Raw genomic sequence first — 27,025 nt, 5'->3', positions numbered from 1 at the left:
AATAAAGGCCTCCAAATGTTATTTTATTCACTTCCCGTGGAGAAGAAACACTTTTTAAGGCCAAAGAGTGAGTAAATTGGCCATTTTCATTCACTTTTACCCATTCCTCAAATCTTGTGTTTTAGGCCCCTGGAAGCATGAAAATCACTTTAAACATCTCATTTTTTCTTTAAAAGTGATTTTCCACGTACAAATGTGAATTGTAGTTCAATGAGGCAACATTTGAAAACGGACCATTTTTTTCGTTTCTGAAGCATGTCGTAAGGGGGGTGGTTATCTCTTTCACCAAAAAATGGGCGTTTTTGATTGAACAATAAAGGCCTCCAAATGTTATTTTATTCACTTCCCGTGGAGTAGAAACACTTTTTAAGGCCGCAGAGTGAGTAAATTGGCCATTTTCATTCACTTTTACCCATTCCAAAAATCTTGTGTTTAAGACCCCTGGACGCATGAAAATCACTTTAAACATATCATTTTATCTCTAAAAGTGATAATCCACATACAAATGTGAATTGTAGTTCAAAGATGCAACATTTGAAAATGAACCATTTTTTTCGTTTCTGAAGCATGTCGGAAGGGGGGGTGGTTATCTCTTTCATCAAAAATCGGGCATTTTTGATTGAACAATAAAGGCCTACAAATGTTATTTAATTCACTTTCTGGGGTGGAGAAAAACTTTTTAAGGCCTCAGAGTGAATAAATTGGCAATTTTCATTCACTTTTGCCCATTCCTAAAATCGTGTGTTTAGGGCTCCTGGAAGCTTGAAAATCACTTCAAACATCTAATTTTATCTCTAAAAGTGATTATCCACGTACAAATGTGAATTGTAGTTCAAAGACGCAACATTTGAAAATGGACCATTTTTTTCGTTTCTGAAGCATGTTGTAAGGGGGGGTGGTTATCTCTTTCATCAAAAATCTGGCGTTTTTGATTGAACAATAAAGGCCTCCAAATGTTATTTAATTCACTTCCCGTGGAGGAGAAACACTTTTTAAGGCCTCAGAATGAGTAAATTGGCCATATCCATTCACTTTTACCCATTCCTCAACTCTTGTGTTTAAGGCCCCTGGAAGCATGAAAATCACTTTAAACATATAATTTTATCTTTAAAAGTGATTTTCCACATACAAATGTGAATTGTAGTTCAAAGAGGCAACATTTGAAAAATGACAATGTTTTTCGTTTCTGAAGCATGTCGTAAGGGGGGGTGGTTATCTCTTTCATCAAAAATCGGGCATTTTTGATTGAACAATAAAGGCCTACAAATATTATTTAATTCGCTTCCCGTGGAGTAGAAACACTTTTTAAGGCCGCAGAGTGAGTAAATTGGCCATTTTCATTCACTTTTACCCATTCCTCAAATCTTGTGTTTAAGGCCCCTGGAAGCATGATAATCACTTTAAACATATCATTTTATCTTTAAAAGTGATTTTCCACATACAAATGTGAATTGTAGTTCAAAGAGGCAACATTTGAAAATGGACCATTTTTTTAGTTTCTGAAGCATGTCGTAAGGGGGGGTGGTTATCTCTTTCACCAAAAATCAGGCGTTTTTGCTTGAACAATAAAGGCCTCCAAATGTTATTTTATTCACTTCCCGTGGAGAAGAAACACTTTTTAAGGCCGCAGAGTGAGTAAATTGGCCATTTTCATTCACTTTTACCCATTCCAAAAATCTTGTGTTTAAGACCCCTGGACGCATGAAAATCCCTTTAAACATATCATTTTCTCTCTAAAAGTGATAATCCACATAGAAATGTGAATTGTAGTTCAAAGATGCAACATTTGAAAATGAACCATTTTTTTCGTTTCTGAAGCATGTCGTAAGGGGGGGGGGTGGTTATCTCTTTCATCAAAAATCGGGCATTTTTGATTGAACAATAAAGGCCTACAAATTTTATTTAATTCACTTTCTGGGGTGGAGAAAAACTTTTTAAGGCCTCCGAGTGAATAAATTGGCCATTTTCATTCACTTTTACCAATTTCTCAAATCTTGTGTTTAGGGCCCCTGGATGCTTGAAAATCACTTTAAACATCTAATCTTATCTCTAAAAGTGATTTTCCACGTACAAATGTGAATTGTAGTTCAAAGACGCAACATATGAAAATGGACCATTTTTTTCGTTTCTGAAGCATGTCGTAAGGGGGGGTGGTTATCTCTTTCATCAAAAATCGGGCATTTTTGATTGAACAATAAAGGCCTACAAATGTTATTTAATTCACTTTCTGGGGTGGAGAAAAACTTTTTAAGGCCTCAGAGTGAATAAATTGGCCATTTTCAATCACTTTTACCAATTTCTCAAATCTTGTGTTTAGGGCCCCTGGATGCTTGAAAATCACTTTAAACATCTAATCTTATCTCTAAAAGTGATTTTCCACGTACAAATGTGAATTGTAGTTCAAAGACGCAAAATTTGAAAATGGACCATTTTTTTCGTTTCTGAAGCATGTTGTAAGGGGGGGTGGTTATCTCTTTCATCAAAAATCTGGCGTTTTTGATTGAACAATAAAGGCCTCCAAATGTTATTTAATTCACTTCCCGTGGAGGAGAAACACTTTTTAAGGCCTCAGAATGAGTAAATTGGCCATTTCCATTCACTTTTACCCATTCCTCAAATCTTGTGTTTAAGGCCCCTGGAAGCATGAAAATCACTTTAAACATATCATTTTATCTTTAAAAGTGATTTTCCACATACAAATGTGAATTGTAGTTCAAAGAGGCAACATTTGAAAATGGACCATTTTTTTAGTTTCTGAAGCATGTCGTAAGGGGGGGTGGTTATCTCTTTCACCAAAAATCAGGCGTTTTTGCTTGAACAATAAAGGCCTCCAAATGTTATTTTATTCACTTCCCGTGGAGAAGAAACACTTTTTAAGGCCAAAGAGTGAGTAAATTGGCCATTTTCATTCACTTTTACCCATTCCAAAAATCTTGTTTTTAAGACCCCTGGAAGCTTGAAAATTACTTTAAACATCTAATTTTATCTCTAAAATGGATTATCCACATACAAATGTGAATTGTAGTTCAAAGACGCAACATATGAAAATGGACCATTATTTTCGTTTCTGAAGCATGTCGTAAGGGGGGGTGGTTATCTCTTTCATCAAAAATCTGGCGTTTTTGATTGAACAATAAAGGCCTCCAAATGTTATTTAATTCACTTCCCGTGGAGGAGAAACACTTTTTAAGGCCTCAGAATGAGTAAATTGGCCATTTCCATTCACTTTTACCCATTCCTCAAATCTTGTGTTTAAGGCCCCTGGAAGCATGAAAATCACTTTAAACATATAATTTTATCTTTAAAAGTGATTTTCCACATACAAATGTGAATTGTAGTTCAAAGAGGCAACATTTGAAAATGGACCATTTTTTTAGGTTCTGAAGCATGTCGTAAGGGGGGGTGGTTATCTCTTTCATCAAAAATAGGGCCTTTTTTATTGAACAATAAAGGCCTACAAATGTTATTTAATTCACTTTCTGGGGTGGAGAAAAACTTTTTAAGGCCTCAGAGTGAATAAATTGGCCATTTTCATTCACGTTTTCCCATTCCTCAAATCCTGTATTTAGCGCCCGGGGAAGCTTGAAAATCACTTCAAACATCTAATTTTATTTCTAAAAGTGATTATCCACGTACAAATGTGAATTGTAGTACAAAGACGCAACATTTGAAAATGGACCATTTTTTTCGTTTCTGAAGCATGTCGTAAGGGGGGGTGGTTATCTTTTTCATCAAAAATCTGGCGTTTTTGATTGAACAATAAAGGCCTCCAAATGTTATTTAATTCACTTCCCGTGGAGGAGAAACACTTTTTAAGGCCTCAGAATGAGTAAATTGGCCATTTCCATTCACTTTTACCCATTCCTCAACTCTTGTGTTTAAGGCCCCTGGAAGCATGAAAATCACTTTAAACATATCATTTTATCTTTAAAAGTGATTTTCCACATACAAATGTGAATTGTAGTTCAAAGAGGCAACATTTGAAAATGGACCATTTTTTTCGTTTCTGAAGCATGTCGTAAGGGGGGGTGGTTATCTCTTTCATCAAAAATCGGGCATTTTTGATTGAACAATAAAGGCCTACAAATGTTATTTAATTCGCTTCCCGTGGAGTAGAAACACTTCTTAAGGCCGCAGAGTGAGTAAATTGGCCATTTTCATTCACTTTTACCCATTCCTCAAATCTTGTGTTTAAGGCCCCTGGAAGCATGAAAATCACTTTAAACATCTCATTTTTTCTTTAAAAGTGATTTTCCACGTACAAATGTGAATTGTAGTTCAATGAGGCAACATTTGAAAACGGACCATTTTTTTCGTTTCTGAAGCATGTCGTAAGGGGGGTGGTTATCTCTTTCACCAAAAAATGGGCGTTTTTGATTGAACAATAAAGGCCTCCAAATGTTATTTTATTCACTTCCCGTGGAGTAGAAACACTTTTTAAGGCCGCAGAGTGAGTAAATTGGCCATTTTCATTCACTTTTACCCATTCCAAAAATCTTGTGTTTAAGACCCCTGGACGCATGAAAATCACTTTAAACATATCATTTTATCTCTAAAAGTGATAATCCACATTCAAATGTGAATTGTAGTTCAAAGATGCAACATTTGAAAATGAACCATTTTTTTCGTTTCTGAAGCATGTCGGAAGGGGGGGTGGTTATCTCTTTCATCAAAAATCGGGCATTTTTGATTGAACAATAAAGGCCTACAAATGTTATTTAATTCACTTTCTGGGGTGGAGAAAAACTTTTTAAGGCCTCAGAGTGAATAAATTGGCAATTTTCATTCACTTTTGCCCATTCCTCAAATCGTGTGTTTAGGGCCCAGGGAAGCTTGAAAATCACTTCAAACATCTAATTTTATCTCTAAAAGTGATTATCCACGTATAAATGTGAATTGTAGTTCAAAGACGCAACATTTGAAAATGGACCATTTTTTTCGTTTCTGAAGCATGTTGTAAGGGGGGGTGGTTATCTCTTTCATCAAAAATCTGGCGTTTTTGATTGAACAATAAAGGCCTCCAAATGTTATTTAATTCACTTCCCGTGGAGGGGAAACACTTTTTAAGGCCTCAGAATGAGTAAATTGGCCATATCCATTCACTTTTACCCATTCCTCAACTCTTGTGTTTAAGGCCCCTGGAAGCATGAAAATCACTTTAAACATATAATTTTATCTTTAAAAGTGATTTTCCACATACAAATGTGAATTGTAGTTCAAAGAGGCAACATTTGAAAAATGACCATTTTTTTCGTTTCTGAAGCATGTCGTAAGGGGGGGTGGTTATCTCTTTCATCAAAAATCGGGCGTTTTTGATTGAACAATAAAGGCCTACAAATGTTATTTAATTCGCTTCCCGTGGAGTAGAAACACTTTTTAAGGCCGCAGAGTGAGTAAATTGGCCATTTTCATTCACTTTTACCCATTCCTCAAATCTTGTGTTTAAGGCCCCTGGAAGCATGAAAATCACTTTAAACATATCATTTTATCTTTAAAAGTGATTTTCCACATACAAATGTGAATTGTAGTTCAAAGAGGCAACATTTGAAAATGGACCATTTTTTTAGTTTCTGATGCATGTTGTAAGGGGGGGTGGTTATCTCTTTCACCAAAAATCAGGCGTTTTTGCTTGAACAATAAAGGCCTCCAAATGTTATTTTATTCACTTCCCGTGGAGAAGAAACACTTTTTAAGGCCGCAGAGTGAGTAAATTGGCCATTTTCATACACTTTTACCCATTCCAAAAATCTTGTGTTTAAGACCCCTGGACGCATGAAAATCCCTTTAAACATATCATTTTATCTCTAAAAGTGATAATCCACATAGAAATGTGAATTGTAGTTCAAAGATGCAACATTTGAAAATGAACCATTTTTTTTCGTTTCTGAAGCATGTCGAAAGGGGGGGTGGTTATCTCTTTCATCAAAAATCGGGCATTTTTGATTGAACAATAAAGGCCTACAAATGTTATTTAATTCACTTTCTGGGGTGGAGAAAAACTTTTTAAGGCCTCAGAGTGAATAAATTGGCCATTTTCATTCACTTTTACCAATTTCTCAAATCTTGTGTTTAGGGCCCCTGGATGCTTGAAAATCACTTTAAACATCTAATCTTATCTCTAAAAGTGATTTTCCACTTACAAATGTGAATTGTAGTTCAAAGACGCAACATTTGAAAATGGACCATTTTTTTCGTTTCTGAAGCATGTTGTAAGGGGGGGTGGTTATCTCTTTCATCAAAAATCTGGCGTTTTTGATTGAACAATAAAGGCCTCCAAATGTTACTTAATTCACTTCCCGTGGAGGAGAAACACTTTTTAAGGCCTCAGAATGAGTAAATTGGCCATTTCCATTCACTTTTACCCATTCCTCAAATCTTGTGTTTAAGGCCCCTGGAAGCATGAAAATCACTTTAAACATATCATTTTATCTTTAAAAGTGATTTTCCACATACAAATGTGAATTGTAGTTCAAAGAGGCAACATTTGAAAATGGACCATTTTTTTAGTTTCTGAAGCATGTCGTAAGGGGGGGTGGTTATCTCTTTCACCAAAAATCAGGCGTTTTTGCTTGAACAATAAAGGCCTCCAAATGTTATTTTATTCACTTCCCGTGGAGAAGAAACACTTTTTAAGGCCACAGAGTGAGTAAATTGGCCATTTTCATTCACTTTTACCCATTCCAAAAATCTTGTTTTTAAGACCCCTGGAAGCTTGAAAATTACTTTAAACATCTAATTTTATCTCTAAAAGGGATTATCCACATACAAATGTGAATTGTAGTTCAAAGACGCAACATATGAAAATGGACCATTTTTTTCGTTTCTGAAGCATGTCGTAAGGGGGGGTGGTTATCTCTTTCATCAAAAATCTGGCGTTTTTGATTGAACAATAAAGGCTTCCAAATGTTATTTAATTCACTTCCCGTGGAGGAGAAACACTTTTTAAGGCCTCAGAATGAGTACATTGGCCCTTTTCATTCACTTTTACCCATTCCAAAAATCTTGTGTTTAAGACCCCTGGACGCATGAAAATCACTTTAAACATATCATTTTATCTCTAAAAGTGATATTCCACATACAAATGTGAATTGTAGTTCAAAGATGCAACATTTGAAAATGAACCATTTTTTTCGTTTCTGAAGCATGTCGGAAGGGGGGGTGGTTATCTCTTTCATCAAAAATCGGGCATTTTTGATTGAACAATAAAGGCCTACAAATGTTATTTAATTCACTTTCTGGGGTGGAGAAAAACTTTTTAAGGCCTCAGAGTGAATAAATTGGCAATTTTCATTCACTTTTGCCCATTCCTCAAATCGTGTGTTTAGGGCCCAGGGAAGCTTGAAAATCACTTCAAACATCTAATTTTATCTCTAAAAGTGATTATCCACGTACAAATGTGAATTGTAGTTCAAAGACGCAACATTTGAAAATGGACCATTTTTTTCGTTTCTGAAGCATGTTGTAAGGGGGGGTGGTTATCTCTTTCATCAAAAATCTGGCGTTTTTGATTGAACAATAAAGGCCTCCAAATGTTAGTTAATTCACTTCCCGTGGAGAAGAAACACTTTTTAAGGCCTCAGAATGAGTAAATTGGCCATATCCATTCACTTTTACCCATTCCTCAACTCTTGTGTTTAAGGCCCCTGGAAGCATGAAAATCACTTTAAACATATAATTTTATCTTTAAAAGTGATTTTCCACATACAAATGTGAATTGTAGTTCAAAGAGGCAACATTTGAAAAATGACCATTTTTTTCGTTTCTGAAGCATGTCGTAAGGGGGGGTGGTTATCTCTTTAATCAAAAATCGGGCGTTTTTGATTGAACAATAAAGGCCTACAAATGTTATTTAATTCGCTTCCCGTGGAGTAGAAACACTTTTTCAGGCCGCAGAGTGAGTAAATTGGCCATTTTCATTCACTTTTACCCATTCCTCAAATCTTGTGTTTAAGGCCCCTGGAAGCATGAAAATCACTTTAAACATATCATTTTATCTCTAAAAGTGATAATCCACATACAAATGTGAATTGTAGTTCAAAGATGCAACATTTGAAAATGAACCATTATTTTCGTTTCTGAAGCATGTCGTAAGGGGGGGTGGTTATCTCTTTCATCAAAAACCTGGCATTTTTGATTGAACAATAAAGGCCTCCAAATGTTATTTAATTCACTTCCCGTGGAGGAGAAACACTTTTTAAGGCCTCAGAATGAGTAAATTGGCCATATCCATTCACTTTTACCCATTCCTCAACTCTTGTGTTTAAGGCCCCTGGAAGCATGAAAATCACTTTAAACATATAATTTTATCTTTAAAAGTGATTTTCCACATACAAATGTGAATTGTAGTTCAAAGAGGCAACATTTGAAAAATGACCATTTTTTTCGTTTCTGAAGCATGTCGTAAGGGGGGGTGGTTATCTCTTTCATCAAAAATCGGGCGTTTTTGATTGAACAATAAAGGCCTACAAATGTTATTTAATTCGCTTCCCGTGGAGTAGAAACACTTTTTAAGGCCGGAGAGTGAGTAAATTGGCCATTTTCATTCACTTTTACCCATTCCTCAAATCTTGTGTTTAAGGCCCCTGGAAGCATGAAAATCACTTTAAACATATCATTTTATCTTTAAAAGTGATTTTCCACATACAAATGTGAATTGTAGTTCAAAGAGGCAACATTTGAAAATGGACCATTTTTTTAGTTTCTGATGCATGTCGTAAGGGGGGGTGGTTATCTCTTTCACCAAAAATCAGGCGTTTTTGCTTGAACAATAAAGGCCTCCAAATGTTATTTTATTCACTTCCCGTGGAGAAGAAACACTTTTTAAGGCCGCAGAGTGAGTAAATTGGCCATTTTCATACACTTTTACCCATTCCAAAAATCTTGTGTTTAAGACCCCTGGACGCATGAAAATCCCTTTAAACATATCATTTTATCTCTAAAAGTGATAATCCACATAGAAATGTGAATTGTAGTTCAAAGATGCAACATTTGAAAATGAACCATTTTTTTCGTTTCTGAAGCATGTCGAAAGGGGGGGTGGTTATCTCTTTCATCAAAAATCGGGCATTTTTGATTGAACAATAAAGGCCTACAAATGTTATTTAATTCACTTTCTGGGGTGGAGAAACACTTTTTAAGGCCACAGAGTAAGTAAATTGGCCATTTTCATTCTCTTTTACCCATTCCAAAAATCTTGTTTTTAAGACCCCTGGAAGCTTGAAAATTACTTTAAACATCTAATTTTATCTCTAAAAGTGATTATCCACATACAAATGTGAATTGTAGTTCAAAGACGCAACATATGAAAATGGACCATTTTTTTCGTTTCTGAAGCATGTCGTAAGGGGGGGTGGTTATCTCTTTCATCAAAAATCGGGCGTTTTTGATTGAACAATAAAGGCCTACAAATGTTATTTAATTCACTTTCTGGGGTGGAGAAAAACTTTTTAAGGCCTCAGAGTGAATAAATTGGCCATTTTCATTCACGTTTTCCCATTCCTCAAATCTTGTGTTTAGGGCCCGGGGAAGCTTGAAAATCACTTTAAACATCTAATCTTATCTCTAAAAGTGATTTTCCACGTACAAATGTGAATTGTAGTTCAAAGACGCAACATTTGAAAATGGACCATTTTTTTCGTTTCTGAAGCATGTTGTAAGGTGGGGTGGTTATCTCTTTCATCAAAAATCTGGCGTTTTTCATTGAACAATAAAGGCCTCCAAATGTTATTTAATTCACTTCCCGTGGAGGAGAAACACTTTTTAAGGCCTCAGAATGAGTAAATAGGCCATTTCCATTCACTTTTACCCATTCCTCAAATCTTGTGTTTAAGGCCCCTGGAAGCATGAAAATCACTTTAAACATCTCATTTTATCTTTAAAAGTGATTTTCCACATACAAATGTGAATTGTAGTTCAAAGAGGCAACATTTGAAAATGGACCATTTTTTTCGTTTCTGAAGCATGTCGTAAGGGGGGGTGGTTATCTCTTTCATCAAAAATCGGGCGTTTTTGATTGAACAATAAAGGCCTACAAAAGTTATTTAATTCGCTTCCCGTGGAGTAGAAATACTTTTTAAGGCCGCAGAGTGAGTAAATTGGCCATTTTCATTCACTTTTACCCATTCCTCAAATCTTGTGTTTAAGGCCCCTGGAAGCATGAAAATCACTTTAAACATCTCATTTTATCTCTAAAAGTGATAATCCGCATACAAATGTGAATTGTAGTTCAAAGATGCAACACTTGAAATTGAACCATATTTTTTGTTTCTGAAGCATGTCGTAAGGGGGGGTGGTTATCTCTTTCATCAAAAATCTGGTGTTTTTGATTGAACAATAAAGGCCTCCAAATGCTATTTAATTCACTTTCCGTGGAGGAGAAACACTTTTTAAGGCCTCAGAATGAGTAAATTGGCCATTTCCATTCACTTTTCCCATTCCTCAAATCTTGTGTTTAAGGCCCCTGGAAGCATGAAAATCACTTTAAACATCTCATTTTATCTTTAAAAGTGATTTTCCACATACAAATGTGAATTGTAGTTCAAAGAGGCAACATCTGAAAATGGACCATTTTTTTAGTTTCTGAAGCATGTCGTAAGGGGGGGTGGTTATCTCTTTCATCAAAAATCGGGCGTTTTTGATTGAACAATAAAGGCCTACAAATGTTATTTAATTCGCTTCCCGTGGAGTAGAAATACTTTTTAAGGCCGCAGAGTGAGTAAATTGGCCATTTTCATTCACTTTTACCCATTCCTCAAATCTTGTGTTTAAGGCCCCTGGAAGCATGAAAATCACTTTAAACATCTCATTTTATCTCTAAAAGTGATAATCCACATACAAATGTGAATTGTAGTTCAAAGATGCAACACTTGAAAATGAACCATATTTTTCGTTTCTGAAGCATGTCGTAAGGGGGGGTGGTTATCTCTTTTGTCAAAAATCTGGTGTTTTTGATTGAACAATAAAGGCCTCCAAATGCTATTTAATTCACTTCCCGTGGAGGAGAAACACTTTTTAAGGCCTCATAATGAGTAAATTGGCCATTTCCATTCACTTTTCCCATTCCTCAAATCTTGTGTTTAAGGCCCCTGGAAGCATGAAAATCACTTTAAACATATAATTTTATCTTTAAAAGTGATTTTCCACGTACAAATGTGAATTGTAGTTCAAAGAGGCAACATTTGAAAACGGACCATTTTTTTCGTTTCTGAAGCATGTCGTAAGGGGGGGTGGTTATCTCTTTCACCAAAAAATGGGCGTTTTTGATTGAACAATAAAGGCCTCCAAATGTTATTTTATTCACTTCCCGTGGAGTAGAAACACTTTTTAAGGCCGCAGAGTGAGTAAATTGGCCATTTTCATTCACTTTTACCCATTCCAAAAATCTTGTGTTTAAGGCCCCTGGAAGCATGAAAATCACTTTAAACATATCATTTTATCTTTAAAAGTGATTTTCCACATACAAATGTGAATTGTAGTTCAAAGAGGCAACATTTGAAAATGGACCATTTTTTTAGTTTCTGAAGCATGTCGTAAGGGGGGGTGGTTATCTCTTTCATCAAAAATCGGGCGTTTTTGATTGAACAATAAAGGCCTACAAATGTTATTTAATTCGCTTCCCGTGGAGTAGAAACACTTTTTAAGGCCGCAGAGTGAGTGAATTGGCCATTTTCATTCACTTTTACCCATTCCTCAAATCTTGTGTTTAAGGCCCCTGGAAGCATGAAAATCACTTTAAACATCTCATTTTTTCTTTAAAAGTGATTTTCCACGTACAAATGTGAATTGTAGTTCAAAGAGGCAACATTTGAAAACGGACCATTTTTTTCGTTTCTGAAGCATGTCGTAAGGGGGGGTGGTTATCTCTTTCACCAAAAAATGGGCGTTTTTGATTGAACAATAAAGGCCTCCAAATGTTATTTTATTCACTTCCCGTGGAGTAGAAACACTTTTTAAGGCCGCAGAGTGAGTAAATTGGCCATTTTCATTCACTTTTACCCATTCCAAAAATCTTGTGTTTAAGACCCCTGGGCGCATGAAAATCACTTTAAACATATCATTTTATCTCTAAAAGTGATAATCCACATACAAATGTGAATTGTAGTTCAAAGATGCAACATTTGAAAATGAACCATTTTTTTTGTTTCTGAAGCATGTCGTAAGGGGGGGTGGTTATCTCTTTCATCAAAAATCGGGCATTTTTGATTGAACAATAAAGGCCTACAAATGTTATTTAATTCACTTTCTGGGGTGGAGAAAAACTTTTTAAGGCCTCAGAGAGAATAAATTGGCCATTTTCATTCACGTTTTCCCATTCCTCAAATCTTGTGTTTAGGGCCCGGGGAAGCTTGAAAATCACTTCAAACATCTAATTTTATCTCTAAAAGTGATTATCCACGTACAAATGTGAATTGTAGTTCAAAGACGCAACATTTGAAAATGGACCATTTTTTTCGTTTCTGAAGCATGTCGTAAGGGGGGGTGGTTATCTCTTTCGTCAAAAATCTGGCGTTTTTGCTTGAACAATAAAGACCTCCAAATGTTATTTTATTCACTTACCGTGGAGGAGAAAAACTTTTTAAGGCCGCAGAGTGAGTAAATTGGCCATTTTCTTTTACTTTTACCCATTTCTCAAATCTTGTGTTTAGGGCCCCTGGAAGCTTGAAAATCACTTTAAACATCTAATCTTATCTCTAAAAGTGATTTTCCACGTACAAATGTGAATTGTAGTTCAAAGACGCAACATTTGAAAATGGACCATTTTTTTCGTTTCTGAAGCATGTCGTAAGGGGGGGTGGTTATCTCTTTCATCAAAAATCTGGCGTTTTTCATTGAACAATAAAGGCCTCCAAATGTTATTTAATTCACTTCCCGTGGAGGAGAAACACTTTTTAAGGCCTCAGAATGAGTAAATAGGCCATTTCCATTCACTTTTACCCATTCCTCAAATCTTGTGTTTAAGGCCCCTGGAAGCATGAAAATCACTTTAAACATCTCATTTTATCTCTAAAAGTGATAATCCACATACAAATGTGAATTGTAGTTCAAAGATGCAACACTTGAAAATGAACCATATTTTTCGTTTCTGAAGCATGTCGTAAGGGGGGGTGGTTATCTCTTTCATCAAAAATCTGGTGTTTTTGATTGAACAATAAAGGCCTCCAAATGCTGTTTAATTCACTTCCGGTGGAGGAGAAACACTTTTTAAGGCCTCAGAATGAGTAAATTGGCCATTTCCATTCACTTTTCCCATTCCTCAAATCTTGTGTTTAAGGCCCCTGGAAGCATGAAAATCACTTTAAACGGTGTTTAGCCAAAATATCGAGTTTTAAATTTCGACCTACAATAATATCGTGTTTTTAATATCGTAGGTACAGAATATCGAAGTCAAGAATATCGATGGACAGAATATCGATCCCAAGGTAAGTAATATCGAAGTTAATAATATCGAAGTAATTAATATCGATGTAAGTAATATCGTAAGTAAAAATTTCGATGTCAATAATATCAATATTTATTTAGTGTAATGTCATTTAATATGTATTTTATTTGTATGTTAAAGATTATTGTAATGTATTTTAATACATTTAAAAATAAATGTTTAGAGATTTATAATTATTTTACATTTAATTTAGCGTTTTAGTATCAGAGCGGGTTGTGGGTTTATAGGGGAACAGGGTGGGAAGTAATTTAATTATAATTAATGAATTAATATGTATTGTTTAATTGGTATTTATGAATAATTAATTGGTAATTAATTAATAATTCGTAATTAATTGATTAATTAATTGTTAATTAATTATTAATTGTACAATTATTTTATTAATTGGTTAATTATATACATAATAATTAGTTTATTATTAATATTTGTTTATTGTTATTGTTAATTAATTAATTGTTAATTAGTAATTAATTGGTGATTTAATTTTATTAAGTGATTAATTGATAATTAAATTAATTATGTGAATTTTTATGTGTAGTGGGTTGTGGGTTTATAGGGGAATAGGGTGGGAAGTAATGTAATTATAATTAATGAATTAATATGTATTGTTTCATTGGTATTTATGATTAATTAATTGGTAATCAATTAATAATTGGTAATTAATTTGATTAATAGAATAATTGATTTTTAATTAATTATTAATTGTAAAATTACTTTATTATTTGGTTAATTATATAAATTATAATTAGTTTATTAATAATATTTCTTTATTGTTATAGTTAATTAATTGTTAATTAGTAATTAATTGGTGATTTAATTTTATTAAGTGATTAATTGATAATTAAATTAATTATGTGAATTTTTATGTGTAGTGTGTTGTGTGTTAAAGGGGGAATAGTGTGGGATGTAATTTAAATTTATTTATTTAAATATTTATTTTACATAATTGGTATTTAATAATATTTTTTTTTTAAAAACATTGTTAACATGCAATTTTTTTATAAGAAATTATTGAATTGGTTATCATGTTAATAGAATCACTATGCTATCTAGTGGTTTCCCAACTGTTTTACTATCTGGAGTGGGAATAGTAATTTTTACCCCTACGCTATCCAACCTTTTCTCTACTGTTGCACTGTCTGGAGTGGGAATAGTGCATTTTACCCTTACGCTATCCAACACTTTCCCTACTATTGCACTCTCTGGAGTTGGAATAGTAATTTTTACCCTTACGCTATCCAACACTTTCCCTACTATTGCATTCTCTGGAGTGGGAATAGTAAATTTTACCCTTACGCTATCCAACACTTTCCCTACTATTGCACTCTCTGGAGTTGGAATAGTAATTTTTACCCCTACGCTATCCAATGTTTTCCCTACTGTTGCACTCTTTGGAGTTGGAATAGTTATTTTTACCCCTACGCTATCCAACGTTTTCTATACTGTTGCACTCTCTGGAGTGGGAATAGTAAATTTTACCCTTACGCTATCCAACACTTTCCCTACTATTGCACTCTCTGGAGTGGGAATAGTAAATTTTATGCTTACGCTATCCAACACTTTCCCTACTATTGCACTCTCTGGAGTTGGAATAGTAATTTTTACCCCTACGCTATCCAACGTTTTCCCTACTGTTGCACTCTTTGGAGTTGGAATAGTTATTTGTACCCCTACGCTATCCAACGTTTTCCCTACTGTTGCACTGTCTGGAGTTGGAATAGTAATTTTTACCCTTACGCTATCCAACACTTTCCCTACTATTGCATTCTCTGGAGTGGGAATAGTAAATTTTACCCTTACGCTATCCAACACTTTCCCTACTATTGCACTCTCTGGAGTTGGAATAGTAATTTTTACCCCTACGCTATCCAATGTTTTCCCTACTGTTGCACTCTTTGGAGTTGGAATAGTTATTTTTACCCCTACGCTATCCAACGTTTTCTATACTGTTGCACTCTCTGGAGTGGGAATAGTAAATTTTACCCTTACGCTATCCAACACTTTCCCTACTATTGCACTCTCTGGAGTGGGAATAGTAAATTTTATGCTTACGCTATCCAACACTTTCCCTACTATTGCACTCTCTGGAGTTGGAATAGTAATTTTTACCCCTACGCTATCCAACGTTTTCCCTACTGTTGCACTCTTTGGAGTTGGAATAGTTATTTGTACCCCTACGCTATCCAACGTTTTCCCTACTGTTGCACTGTCTGGAGTGGGAATAGTAATTTTTACCCTTACGCTATCCAACACTTTCCCTACTATTGCACTCTCTGGAGTGGGAATAGTAATTTTTACCATTACGCTATCCAACACTTTCCCTACTATTGCACTCTCTGGAGTTGGAATAGTAATTTTTACCCCTACGCTATCCAACGCTTTCCCTACTGTTGCACTCTTTGGAGTTGGAATAGTAATTTTTACTCCTACGCTATCCAATGTTTTCCCTACTGTTGCACTCTCGGGAGTTGGAATAGATATTTTTACCCCTACGCTATCCAACATTTTCCTTACTGTTGTTTTTGTTGAAGTTGGACTAGTAGTTTTATTGTGTCTGATATTAAATATGTTTTGTAATATTTTAGCTATTGTAATATATAATTAATAATAAAAAAAATTCAAATTAAAATTAATGATTATTATTTGCTATATGTAATTATTTAATATGTATTAATGTTATTGTTTTATGTGTATAGATGTATTGGTAATTTAAATAAATATTTAATAATTTATATGTTACAGAAATTATTATTAAAAGTAATTATTAAGTAAGTGTATATATTATATATTATATATATGTTTAATTAAAGTTTCATTTAATTATATATATTTGTTATAAATGTTACATATTATACAATATATTTAATTATGTTTCTTTGATTTATAAGTATTATTTGGTTTATTTTACATATATTTTTAAACTAAAAAAAAACCGATATTTTTGAATTACGATATTTTTGACATCGATATTAAATTATCGATATTTTTGTACTTACCATGTTGTAGATAGGATGTCGATATTCTTGACCACGATATTTTTGTTGCGATATTTTTGTAGGTCGAATTTTTGTCTTTCGAAATTATGTCATACAATCACTTTAAACATATAATTTTATCTTTAAAAGTGATTTTCCACATACAAATGTGAATTGTAGTTCAAAGAGGCAACATTTGAAAATGGACCATTTTTTTAGTTTCTGAAGCATGTCGTAAGGGGGGGTGGTTATCTCTTTCATCAAAAATCGGGCGTTTCTGAAGCATGTCGTAAGGGGGGGTGGTTATCTCTTTCACCAAAAATTGGGCGTTTTTGATTGAACAATAAAGGCCTCCAAATGTTATTTTATTCACTTCCCGTGGAGTAGAAACACTTTTTAAGGCCGCAGAGTGAGTAAATTGGCCATTTTCATTCACTTTTACCCATTCCAAAAATCTTGTGTTTAAGGCCCCTGGAAGCATGAAAATCACTTTAAACATATCATTTTATCTTTAAAAGTGATTTTCCACATACAAATGTGAATTGTAGTTCAAAGAGGCAACATTTGAAAATGGACCATTTTTTTAGTTTCTGAAGCATGTCGTAAGGGGGAGTGGTTATCTCTTTCATCAAAAATCGGGCGTTTTTGATTGAACAATAAAGGCCTACAAATGTTATTTAATTCGCTTACCGTGGAGTAGAAACACTTTTTAAGGCCGCAGAGTGAGTAAATTGGCCATTTTCATTCACTTTTACTCATTCCTCAAATCTTGTGTTTAAGGCCCCTGGAAGCATGAAAACAACTTTAAACATCTCATTTTTTCTTTAAAAGAGATTTTCCACGTACAAATGTGAATTGTAGTTCAAAGAGGCAACATTTGAAAATGGACCATTTTTTTAGTTTCTGAAGCATGTCATAAGGGGGGGTGGTTATCTCTTTCACCAAAAAATGGGCGTTTTTGATTGAACAATAAAGGCCTCCAAATGTTATTTTATTCACTTCCCGTGGAGTAGAAACACTTTTTAAGGCCGCAGAGTGAGTAAATTGGCCATTTTCATTCACTTTTACCCATTCCAAAAATCTTGTGTTTAAGGCCCCTGGAAGCATGAAAATCACTTTAAACATATCATTTTATCTTTAAAAGTGATTTTCCACATACAAATGTGAATTGTAGTTCAAAGAGGCAACATTTGAAAATGGACCATTTTTTTAGTTTCTGAAGCATGTCGTAAGGGGGGGTGGTTATCTCTTTCATCAAAAATCGGTCGTTTTTGATTGAACAATAAAGGCCTACAAATGTTATTTAATTCGCTTCCCGTGGAGTAGAAACACTTTTAAAGGCCGCAGAGTGAGTAAATTGGCCATTTTCATTCACTTTTACCCATTCCTCAAATCTTGTGTTTAAGGCCCCTGGAAGCATGAAAATCACTTTAAACATCTCAATTTTTCTTTAAAAGTGATTTTCCACATACAAATGTGAATTGTAGTTCAAAGAGGCAACATTTGAAAACGGACCATTTTTTTCGTTTCTGAAGCATGTCGTAAGGGGGTTGGTTATCTCTTTCACCAAAAAATGGGCGTTTTTGATTGAACAATAAAGGCCTCCAAATGTTATTTTATTCACTTCCCGTGGAGTAGAAACACTTTTTAAGGCCGCAGAGTGAGTAAATTGGCCATTTTCATTCACTTTTACCCATTCCAAAAATCTTGTGTTTAAGGCCCCTGGAAGCATGAAAATCACTTTAAACATCTCATTTTATCTTTAAAAGTGATTTTCCACATACAAATGTGAATTGTAGTTCAAAGAGGCAACATTTGAAAATGGACCATTTTTTTCGTTTTTGAAGAATGTCGTAAGGGGGGGTGGTTATCTCTTTCATCAAAAATCGGGCGTTTTTGATTGAACAATAAAGGCCTACAAATGTTATTTAATTCGCTTCCCGTGGAGTAGAAATACTTTTTAAGGCCGCAGAGTGAGTAAATTGGCCATTTTCATTCACTTTTACCCATTCCTCAAATCTTGTGTTTAAGGCCCCTGGAAGCATGAAAATCACTTTAAACATCTCATTTTATCTCTAAAAGTGATAATCCACATACAAATGTGAATTGTAGTTCAAAGATGCAACACTTGAAAATGAACCATATTTTTTGTTTCTGAAGCATGTCGTAAGGGGGGGTGGTTATCTCTTTCATCAAAAATCTGGTGTTTTTGATTGAACAATAAAGGCCTCCAAATGCTATTTAATTCACTTTCCGTGGAGGAGAAACACTTTGTAAGGCCTCAGAAGGAGTAAATTGGCCATTTTCTTTTACTTTTACCCATTTCTCAAATCTTGTGTTTAGGGCCCCTGGAAGCTTGAAAATCACTTTAAACATCTAATCTTATCTCTAAAAGTGATTTTCCACGTACAAATGTGAATTGTAGTTCAAAGACGCAACATCTGAAAATGGACCATTTTTTTAGTTTCTGAAGCATGTCGTAAGGGGGATGGTTATCTCTTTCATCAAAAATCGGGCGTTTTTGATTGAACAATAAAGGCCTACAAATGTTATTTAATTCGCTTCCCGTGGAGTAGAAATACTTTTTAAGGCCGCAGAGTGAGTAAATTGGCCATTTTCATTCACTTTTACCCATTCCTCAAATCTTGTGTTTAAGGCCCCTGGAAGCATGAAAATCACTTTAAACATCTCATTTTATCTCTAAAAGTGATAATCCACATACAAATGTGAATTGTAGTTCAAAGATGCAACACTTGAAAATGAACCATATTTTTCGTTTCTGAAGCATGTCGTAAGGGGGGGTGGTTATCTCTTTCATCAAAAATCTGGTGTTTTTGATTGAACAATAAAGGCCTCCAAATGCTATTTAATTCACTTCCCGTGGAGGAGAAACACTTTTTAAGGCCTCAGAATGAGTAAATTGGCCATTTCCATTCACTTTTACCCATTCCTCAAATCTTGTGTTTAAGGCCCCTGGAAGCATGAAAATCACTTTAAACATCTCATTTTTTCTTTAAAAGTGATTTTCCACGTACAAATGTGAATTGTAGTTCAAAGAGGCAACATTTGAAAACGGACCATTTTTTTCGTTTCTGAAGCATGTCGTAAGGGGGGGTGGTTATCTCTTTCACCAAAAAATGGGCGTTTTTGATTGAACAATAAAGGCCTCCAAATGTTATTTTATTCACTTCCCGTGGAGTAGAAACACTTTTTAAGGCCGCAGAGTGAGTAAATTGGCCATTTTCATTCACTTTTACCCATTCCAAAAATCTTGTGTTTAAGGCCCCTGGAAGCATGAAAATCACTTTAAACATATCATTTTATCTTTAAAAGTGATTTTCCACATACAAATGTGAATTGTAGTTCAAAGAGGCAACATTTGAAAATGGACCATTTTTTTAGTTTCTGAAATATGTCGTAAGGGGGGGTGGTTATCTCTTTCATCAAAAATCAGGCGTTTTTGATTGAACAATAAAGGCCTACAAATGTTATTTAATTCGCTTCCCGTGGAGTAGAAACACTTTTTAAGGCCGCAGAGTGAGTAAATTGGCCATTTTCATTCACTTTTACCCATTCCTCAAATCTTGTGTTTAAGGCCCCTGGAAGCATGAAAATCACTTTAAACATCTCATTTTATCTCTAAAAGTGATAATCCACATACAAATGTGAATTGTAGTTCAAAGATGCAACACTTGAAAATGAACCATATTTTTCGTTTCTGAAGCATGTCGTAAGGGTTGGTGGTTATCTCTTTCATCAAAAATCCGGTGTTTTTGATTGAACAATAAAGGCCTCCAAATGCTATTTAATTCACTTCCCGTGGAGGAGAAACACTTTTTAAGGCCTCAGAATGAGTAAATTGGCCATTTCCATTCACTTTTCCCATTCCTCAAATCTTGTGTTTAAGGCCCCTGGAAGCATGAAAATCACTTTAAACATCTCATTTTATCTTTAAAAGTGATTTTCCACATACAAATGTGAATTGTAGTTCAAAGAGGCAACATTTGAAAATGGACCATTTTTTTCGTTTCTGAAGCATGTCGTAAGGGGGGGTGGTTATCTCTTTCATCAAAAATCGGGCGTTTTTGATTGAACAATAAAGGCCTACAAATGTTATTTAATTCACTTTCTGGGGTGGAGAAAAACTTTTTAAGGCCTCAGAGTGAATAAATTGGCCATTTTCATTCACGTTTTCCCATTCCTCAAATCTTGTGTTTAGGGCCCGGGGAAGCTTGAAAATCACTTTAAACATCTAATCTTATCTCTAAAAGTGATTTTCCACGTACAAATGTGAATTGTAGTTCAAAGACGCAACATTTGAAAATGGACCATTTTTTTCGTTTCTGAAGCATGTTGTAAGGTGGGGTGGTTATCTCTTTCATCAAAAATCTGGCGTTTTTCATTGAACAATAAAGGCCTCCAAATGTTATTTAATTCACTTCCCGTGGAGGAGAAACACTTTTTAAGGCCTCAGAATGAGTAAATAGGCCATTTCCATTCACTTTTACCCATTCCTCAAATCTTGTGTTTAAGGCCCCTGGAAGCATGAAAATCACTTTAAACATCTCATTTTATCTTTAAAAGTGATTTTCCACATACAAATGTGAATTGTAGTTCAAAGAGGCAACATTTGAAAATGGACCATTTTTTTCGTTTCTGAAGCATGTCGTAAGGGGGGGTGGTTATCTCTTTCATCAAAAATCGGGCGTTTTTGATTGAACAATAAAGGCCTACAAAAGTTATTTAATTCGCTTCCCGTGGAGTAGAAATACTTTTTAAGGCCGCAGAGTGAGTAAATTGGCCATTTTCATTCACTTTTACCCATTCCTCAAATCTTGTGTTTAAGGCCCCTGGAAGCATGAAAATCACTTTAAACATCTCATTTTATCTCTAAAAGTGATAATCCACATACAAATGTGAATTGTAGTTCAAAGATGCAACACTTGAAAATGAACCATATTTTTTGTTTCTGAAGCATGTCGTAAGGGGGGGTGGTTATCTCTTTCATCAAAAATCTGGTGTTTTTGATTGAACAATAAAGGCCTCCAAATGCTATTTAATTCACTTTCCGTGGAGGAGAAACACTTTTTAAGGCCTCAGAATGAGTAAATTGGCCATTTCCATTCACTTTTCCCATTCCTCAAATCTTGTGTTTAAGGCCCCTGGAAGCATGAAAATCACTTTAAACATCTCATTTTATCTTTAAAAGTGATTTTCCACATACAAATGTGAATTGTAGTTCAAAGAGGCAACATCTGAAAATGGACCATTTTTTTAGTTTCTGAAGCATGTCGTAAGGGAGGGTGGTTATCTCTTTCATCAAAAATCGGGCGTTTTTGATTGAACAATAAAGGCCTACAAATGTTATTTAATTCGCTTCCCGTGGAGTAGAAATACTTTTTAAGGCCGCAGAGTGAGTAAATTGGCCATTTTCATTCACTTTTACCCATTCCTCAAATCTTGTGTTTAAGGCCCCTGGAAGCATGAAAATCACTTTAAACATCTCATTTTATCTCTAAAAGTGATAATCCACATACAAATGTGAATTGTAGTTCAAAGATGCAACACTTGAAAATGAACCATATTTTTCGTTTCTGAAGCATGTCGTAAGGGGGGGTGGTTATCTCTTTTGTCAAAAATCTGGTGTTTTTGATTGAACAATAAAGGCCTCCAAATGCTATTTAATTCACTTCCCGTGGAGGAGAAACACTTTTTAAGGCCTCAGAATGAGTAAATTGGCCATTTCCATTCACTTTTCCCATTCCTCAAATCTTGTGTTTAAGGCCCCTGGAAGCATGAAAATCACTTTAAACATCTCATTTTATCTTTAAAAGTGATTTTCCACATACAAATGTGAATTGTAGTTCAAAGAGGCAACATTTGAAAATGGACCATTTTTTTCGTTTCTGAAGCATGTCGTAAGGGGGGGTGGTTATCTCTTTCATCAAAAATCGGGCGTTTTTGATTGAACAATAAAGGCCTACAAATGTTATTTAATTCACTTTCTGGGGTGGAGAAAAACTTTTTAAGGCCTCAGAGTGAATAAATTGGCCATTTTCATTCACGTTTTCCCATTCCTCAAATCTTGTGTTTAGGGCCCGGGGAAGCTTGAAAATCACTTTAAACATCTAATCTTATCTCTAAAAGTGATTTTCCACGTACAAATGTGAATTGTAGTTCAAAGACGCAACATTTGAAAATGGACCATTTTTTTCGTTTCTGAAGCATGTTGTAAGGTGGGGTGGTTATCTCTTTCATCAAAAATCTGGCGTTTTTCATTGAACAATAAAGGCCTCCAAATGTTATTTAATTCACTTCCCGTGGAGGAGAAACACTTTTTAAGGCCTCAGAATGAGTAAATAGGCCATTTCCATTCACTTTTACCCATTCCTCAAATCTTGTGTTTAAGGCCCCTGGAAGCATGAAAATCACTTTAAACATCTCATTTTATCTTTAAAAGTGATTTTCCACATACAAATGTGAATTGTAGTTCAAAGAGGCAACATTTGAAAATGGACCATTTTTTTCGTTTCTGAAGCATGTCGTAAGGGGGGGTGGTTATCTCTTTCATCAAAAATCGGGCGTTTTTGATTGAACAATAAAGGCCTACAAAAGTTATTTAATTCGCTTCCCGTGGAGTAGAAATACTTTTTAAGGCCGCAGAGTGAGTAAATTGGCCATTTTCATTCACTTTTACCCATTCCTCAAATCTTGTGTTTAAGGCCCCTGGAAGCATGAAAATCACTTTAAACATCTCATTTTATCTCTAAAAGTGATAATCCACATACAAATGTGAATTGTAGTTCAAAGATGCAACACTTGAAAATGAACCATATTTTTTGTTTCTGAAGCATGTCGTAAGGGGGGGTGGTTATCTCTTTCATCAAAAATCTGGTGTTTTTGATTGAACAATAAAGGCCTCCAAATGCTATTTAATTCACTTTCCGTGGAGGAGAAACACTTTTTAAGGCCTCAGAATGAGTAAATTGGCCATTTCCATTCACTTTTCCCATTCCTCAAATCTTGTGTTTAAGGCCCCTGGAAGCATGAAAATCACTTTAAACATCTCATTTTATCTTTAAAAGTGATTTTCCACATACAAATGTGAATTGTAGTTCAAAGAGGCAACATCTGAAAATGGACCATTTTTTTAGTTTCTGAAGCATGTCGTAAGGGAGGGTGGTTATCTCTTTCATCAAAAATCGGGCGTTTTTGATTGAACAATAAAGGCCTACAAATGTTATTTAATTCGCTTCCCGTGGAGTAGAAATACTTTTTAAGGCCGCAGAGTGAGTAAATTGGCCATTTTCATTCACTTTTACCCATTCCTCAAATCTTGTGTTTAAGGCCCCTGGAAGCATGAAAATCACTTTAAACATCTCATTTTATCTCTAAAAGTGATAATCCACATACAAATGTGAATTGTAGTTCAAAGATGCAACACTTGAAAATGAACCATATTTTTCGTTTCTGAAGCATGTCGTAAGGGGGGGTGGTTATCTCTTTTGTCAAAAATCTGGTGTTTTTGATTGAACAATAAAGGCCTCCAAATGCTATTTAATTCACTTCCCGTGGAGGAGAAACACTTTTTAAGGCCTCATAATGAGTAAATTGGCCATTTCCATTCACTTTTCCCATTCCTCAAATCTTGTGTTTAAGGCCCCTGGAAGCATGAAAATCACTTTAAACATATAATTTTATCTTTAAAAGTGATTATCCACGTACAAATGTGAATTGTAGTTCAAAGACGCAACATTTGAAAATGGACCATTTTTTTCGTTTCTGAAGCATGTCGTAAGGGGGGGTGGTTATCTCTTTCGTCAAAAATGTGGCGTTTTCGCTTGAACAATAAAGACCTCCAAATGTTATTTTATTCACTTACCGTGGAGGAGAAAAACTTTTTAAGGCCGCAGAGTGAGTAAATTGGCCATTTTCTTTTACTTTTACCCATTTCTCAAATCTTGTGTTTAGGGCCCCTGGAAGCTTGAAAATCACTTTAAACATCTAATCTTATCTCTAAAAGTGATTTTCCACGTACAAATGTGAATTGTAGTTCAAAGACGCAACATTTGAAAATGGACCATTTTTTTCGTTTCTGAAGCATGTCGTAAGGGGGGGGTGGTTATCTCTTTCATCAAAAATCGGGCGTTTTTGATTGAACAATAAAGGCCTCCAAATGCTATTTAATTCACTTCCCGTGGAGGAGAAACACTTTTTAAGGCCTCAGAATGAGTAAATTGGCCATTTCCATTCACTTTTCCCATTCCTCAAATCTTGTGTTTAAGGCCCCTGGAAGCATGAAAATCACTTTAAACATATCATTTTATCTCTAAAAGTGATAATCCACATACAAATGTGAATTGTAGTTCAAAGATGCAACACTTGAAAATGAACCATATTTTTCGTTTCTGAAGCATGTCGTAAGGGGGGGTGGTTATCTCTTTCATCAAAAATCTGGTGTTTTTGATTGAACAATAAAGGCCTCCAAATGCTATTTAATTCACTTCCCGTGGAGGAGAAACACTTTTTAAGGCCTCAGAATGAGTAAATTGGCCATTTCCATTCACTTTTCCCATTCCTCAAATCTTGTGTTTAAGGCCCCTGGAAGCATGAAAATCACTTTAAACATCTCATTTTATCTTTAAAAGTGATTTTCCACATACAAATGTGAATTGTAGTTCAAAGAGGCAACATTTGAAAATGGACCATTTTTTTCGTTTCTGAAGCATGTCGTAAGGGGGGGTGGTTATCTCTTTCATCAAAAATCGGGCGTTTTTGATTGAACAATAAAGGCCTACAAATGTTATTTAATTCGCTTCCCGTGGAGTAGAAACACTTTTTAAGGCCGCAGAGTGAGTAAATTGGCCATTTTCATTCACTTTTACCCATTCCTCAAATCTTGTGTTTAAGGCCCCTGGAAGCATGAAAATCACTTTAAACATCTCATTTTTTCTTTAAAAGTGATTTTCCACGTACAAATGTGAATTGTAGTTCAAAGAGGCAACATTTGAAAACGGACCATTTTTTTCGTTTCTGAAGCATGTCGTAAGGGGGGGTGGTTATCTCTTTCACCAAAAAATTGGCATTTTTGATTGAACAATAAAGGCCTCCAAATGTTATTTTATTCACTTCCCGTGGAGTAGAAACACTTTTTAAGGCCGCAGAGTGAGTAAATTGGCCATTTTCATTCACTTTTACCCATTCCAAAAATCTTGTGTTTAAGACCCCTGGGCGCATGAAAATCACTTTAAACATATCATTTTATCTCTAAAAGTGATAATCCACATACAAATGTGAATTGTAGTTCAAAGATGCAACATTTGAAAATTAACCATTTTTTTTGTTTCTGAAGCATGTTGTAAGGGGGGGTGGTTATCTCTTTCATCAAAAATCGGGCATTTTTGATTGAACAATAAAGGCCTACAAATGTTATTTAATTCACTTTCTGGGGTGGAGAAAAACTTTTTAAGGCCTCAGAGTGAATAAATTGGCCATTTTCATTCACTTTTACCCATTCCTCAAATCTTGTGTTTAAGGCCCCTGGAAGCATGAAAATCACTTTAAACATCTCATTTTATCTTTAAAAGTGATTTTCCACATACAAATGTGAATTGTAGTTCAAAGAGGCAACATTTGAAAATGGACCATTTTTTTCGTTTCTGAAGCATGTCGTAAGGGGGGGGTGGTTATCTCTTTCATCAAAAATCGGGCGTTTTTGATTGAACAATAAAGGCCTACAAATGTTATTTAATTCGCTTCCCGTGGAGTAGAAATACTTTTTAAGGCCGCAGAGTGAGTAAATTGGCCATTTTCATTCACTTTTACCCATTCCTCAAATCTTGTGTTTAAGGCCCCTGGAAGCATGAAAATCACTTTAAACATCTCATTTTATCTCTAAAAGTGATAATCCACATACAAATGTGAATTGTAGTTCAAAGATGCAACACTTGAAAATGAACCATATTTTTTGTTTCTGAAGCATGTCGTAAGGGGGGGTGGTTATCTCTTTCATCAAAAATCTGGTGTTTTTGATTGAACAATAAAGGCCTCCAAATGCTATTTAATTCACTTTCCGTGGAGGAGAAACACTTTTTAAGGCCTCAGAATGAGTAAATTGGCCATTTCCATTCACTTTTCCCATTCCTCAAATCTTGTGTTTAAGGCCCCTGGAAGCATGAAAATCACTTTAAACATATAATTGTATCTTTAAAAGTGATTTTCCACATACAAATGTGAATTGTAGTTCAAAGAGGCAACATCTGAAAATGGACCATTTTTTTAGTTTCTGAAGCATGTCGTAAGGGGGGGTGGTTATCTCTTTCATCAAAAATCGGGCGTTTTTGATTGAACAATAAAGGCCTACAAATGTTATTTAATTCGCTTCCCGTGGAGTAGAAATACTTTTTAAGGCCGCAGAGTGAGTAAATTGGCCATTTTCATTCACTTTTACCCATTCCTCAAATCTTGTGTTCAAGGCCCCTGGAAGCATGAAAATCACTTTAAACATCTCATTTTATCTCTAAAAGTGATAATCCACATACAAATGTGAATTGTAGTTCAAAGATGCAACACTTGAAAATGAACCATATTTTTCGTTTCTGAAGCATGTCGT

Source organism: Triturus cristatus, chromosome 10 (assembly GCF_964204655.1).
Source record: "Triturus cristatus chromosome 10, aTriCri1.1, whole genome shotgun sequence".
NCBI classification, from domain to species: Eukaryota; Metazoa; Chordata; class Amphibia; order Caudata; family Salamandridae; genus Triturus; species Triturus cristatus.
Note: the sequence above shows the minus strand (reverse complement) of the source record.